The following is a 3,807-nucleotide window of genomic DNA, read 5'->3' as shown; positions in this document are numbered from 1 at the left end:
GAAGCCCTCATTATTAACTTTTAAAAAATTAGGATCTGCAGGAAAGATTTCTTTCATAGTTCTTCCCTTCCTTCCAAATACAATCTTAACCTCTATTGAGCAGATGTATGTTTTTAAATTTTCTCTCCCTCTTTGCCTAGCTTCCATGAAGGTCTGCACTGAATTTGTGGCCCATATTTTATAATTATGCAATACTTTTCTGACTACTAACTTCTCAGATTATTATTTAACCTTCATTTTTCTTTTTTATTACTTTACTTTTCAAGCTTAACTGTACCATGGTTGTTGCTGCTTTTTCAGTTAACAGACTATTTTTTACAGCAGTTTTACAGAAACAGCAGGTTTATAGAAAAATTGAGCAGAAAGCACAGAGAGTTTCCATATATTCTCTCTTCCTTAAGTTTCCCCTGTTATTAAAAACTGGCATTGGGTGCTCGCTTCAGCAGCACATATACTAAAATTGGAACGATACAGAGAAGATTAGCATGGCCCCTGTGCAAGGATGACACACCAATTCGTGAAACGTTCCACATTTTTAAGAGAAATGAGTTTCAAGCATTTTTGTTGGAAGCATTTTTGCTGAAGACATTAAAACTGACTCTGGGCCTTACACAACTAAATTAGCTGGAGAAGATAGAATGATCTTTTCGTACTTTTATTCGTTGTTAAGTATTAACCACCAAGCAAATTTTAAGACCAGAAATTATTGACCCCATAATTCTACCTTTTTAATAAAATTTAATTCAATAAAAATTTTAATTTTTTCAAAAAAGAAACTGGCATTGGTGTAATACATTTGATTCAGCTGATGACCCCATATCGGTACGTTATTATTAACTAAAGTTCATAACTCATTTGAGGGTTCACTCTTTGAGGTGTACAGTTCTATCGGTTTTGACAAATGTATAACATCATGTAACCAACATTTCAGTATCACACAGAAGAGTTTCACTGCCTTAAAAATCCCTGGTGCTTTCCGCTGCCCCCCTTCCCCACCTCCACACTTCGCTGTCTTTGCTGTTAGTTTTGTTTCCATTTTGAATTACATAAGAAAAAGGACAGAGAGGAATCACAATCATTTTATCCTATCATCTTATTGTGGAAACTTTCAAACATCCCTAAAGGTGCAATGAATGATCACCAGTATACCTTCCACCTGGATTCAACAATCATTAACATTTTGTCGATTTTATTCTCTATTGTTTATTTATTTTCCTTTATTTTACATATTTTTCTGAACCATTTGCAAGTAAGTTGCAGACACTGTGGACAGTTGATCTCTAAATACTTCAGCATACATCTGTAAGAATAAAGACATTCGCCTATACAATGTCGATGCCATTATCATAGCCAAAGAAATTAACTGTAATTCTATACTGTCGTCTAATATTCAGTACACATTCAAATTTCCCCAGGTGTCTTTCAGAATGCCTTTTATGACTGTTTTGTTTTCTCAAACCAGGATGCCATTAAAATTCATATTTGGCCTGTATTGTCTTTTTAGTCCCTTTTTATTCAAAACTGTCCATTCATCTCTTTCCATCTTTTTTTTAATTGACATTCACTTTAAAAAATTTTTGTACAATATACATAGCATAAATTTTTCCATCTTAACCTTTTTTTTTTTTTTTTTGGCCATGCCTTGCAGCATTCAGGATCTTAGTTCCCTGACCAGGGGTCGAACACATGCCCCCTGCAGTAGTAGCGTGGAGTCTTAACCACTGGACCACCAGGGAAGTCCCTTAACCATTTTTAACTGTACTGTTCTTGATCCTATATGAAGAAAACCCTAAAGACTTCACCAAAAAACTATTAGAATTAATAGGCAAATTCAGTAAAGCTGCAGGATAGAACATAAAAGACCAGTAGGGCTTCTTTAAATTAACAATGAACTTTCTGAACTGAATGACATTAACGTTTTTTATATTTATTTATTTATTTGTTTGTTTATTGATTTATTTAGGCTGTGCCGGGTCTTAGTTGAGGCATGCAGGATCTTCGTTGCAGCATGTGGACTTCTTAGTTGCAGCATGCGGGATCTTTAGTTGCAGATGCAAACTCTTAGTTGCGGCACACATGTGGGATCCAGTTCCCTGATCAGGGATTGAACCCAGGCCCCCTGCATTGGGAGCTCCGAGTCTTACCCACTGGACCACCAGGGAAGTCCCAGTGACATTGACTTTTAAAAGCCTCAGGCCAGTTGTCTTCAAATATGTCTCACCTTCTGAATTTTCTTGCTTCTTCCTGATGGTGACTTCCTACCCTGTCTTTCTGACAAACTGGAAGTTAGTTCTAGAGGCTTGATTGGATTCAGGCTAATTGTTTTGGGGCAAGAACCCTTCAGAGGTGGTATGCCCATCAGAGTGCCTCACCTCAGGAGGACACACAGCATTGCATGCTGCAGTATAGGAAGGGCTTAATCCAGCCTTGAGTTGAATGAAATCTCTGCTCCTCTGGTCCCACTTAAGTTGATGTCCCTACACTCTCTATAGCTGTCTCCAGCAAACTTCATGCTGAATTTTCTCCCAGCCACTTGTGTCCTGCCTTTAAAAAGCAGCTTTAATCTTTAGCAGCCAAGGATGGGAAGGAAATATTCAAGTAAATTAGCTGCAAATGTTCTCCCCCACCCCACTCTCCCCTTCCATATTCAGAAGACTGCTTTAATCTCAAGATGCATTTTTATCCTTTACTTTTTTTTTAATCAATAAATGGATATGAATTTCATTGCTTTGATTTTATCATTTTGGTGCATTTTCCTTCCAAAGGTGTTGGAGTAGGCAATTTCAGAAAAGTTCAAAGAGGGCTTCCCTGGTGGCACAGTGGTTGAGAGTCCGCCTGCCGATGCAGGGGACACGGGTTCGTGCCCCGGTCCGGGAAGATCCCACATGCCGCGGAGCAGCTGGGCCCGTGAGCCATGGCCACTGAGCCTGCGCGTCCGGAGCCTGTGCTCTGCAATGGGAGAGGCCACAACAGTGAGAGGCCTGCGTACCGCAAAAAAAAAAAAAAAGAAAAGTTCAAAGAGCCATTTTAAGATCTGGCTCCAGTTTCAATCATTATCTCTGGTTCATTAATCAGAAATATAGATGTCTAAATTGACTTAAAATTGTAGAAGGAAAGACAAATGGAAAACACTCAGATACTTCTGAAGAAGTTTGCAAAGGTTGGAGTAGGGGACTGGTAACAATGATTATAAAAATAGCTACTATTTACCGAACACCTGTCACATGCCTTGCTGCCTGGTGTTCTTTCCAACACGTTTTCTGATTTTCTGACATGAACTGGGTGTCCAACAATTCAGTTCCCTTTGAACACTACCTGCATCAGATCCCACAACTTAAAGGGCTTAGTCCCACAAGACTGCCCACACTTCAGATGGCAGCCACAAGGCCTGGGCCACCCATACTTCTCACCAACGGCTACAAATTTGGGGGTTTTCACAACTCCCTCCTCAAGTTCAATAATTTGCTAGGATGGCTCACAGAACTTGAAACCGTGTAACTAAGATTGGACTTGAACCCACACGCCGGGACTCAAACCCAGCCAAAACCCAGACTGGGACTTGAACCCATAGTCTTTTAACTGAGATCACACGCTTGGTCTCAGGACTTAATGAAGCTCAGACTCTTGATGCCTCATCACAGAAAGAATTCAGTGAGAGACAAAGTGATAGGTAAGAAGTGGATTTATTCAAAGAGAAACACACTCCACAGACAGAACGTGGGTAATCTCTGGAGGTAAGAAAGGCACCAGGAGTTGTCAGCTTTCAGAGCAGTGGGTGATTTCATAGGCTAATGAGGGGGAAGATTA

The 3,807-nt window shown here is 39.7% G+C and overlaps 1 non-coding gene across 1 annotated transcript; it reads left to right on the top strand.

Moving 5' to 3' along the window:
• Positions 1-430: 430 nt before the first annotated feature.
• Positions 431-537, top strand: LOC115847399 (U6 spliceosomal RNA). Its single transcript, XR_004037295.2, has one exon. It is a non-coding gene; the product is annotated as a U6 spliceosomal RNA (small nuclear RNA).
• The last annotated feature ends 3,270 nt before the right edge of the window (positions 538-3,807 follow it).

Source organism: Globicephala melas, chromosome 15 (assembly GCF_963455315.2).
Source record: "Globicephala melas chromosome 15, mGloMel1.2, whole genome shotgun sequence".
Taxonomy (NCBI): domain Eukaryota; kingdom Metazoa; phylum Chordata; class Mammalia; order Artiodactyla; family Delphinidae; genus Globicephala; species Globicephala melas.
Note: the sequence above shows the minus strand (reverse complement) of the source record. Positions and strands in the feature narration are given on the sequence as shown.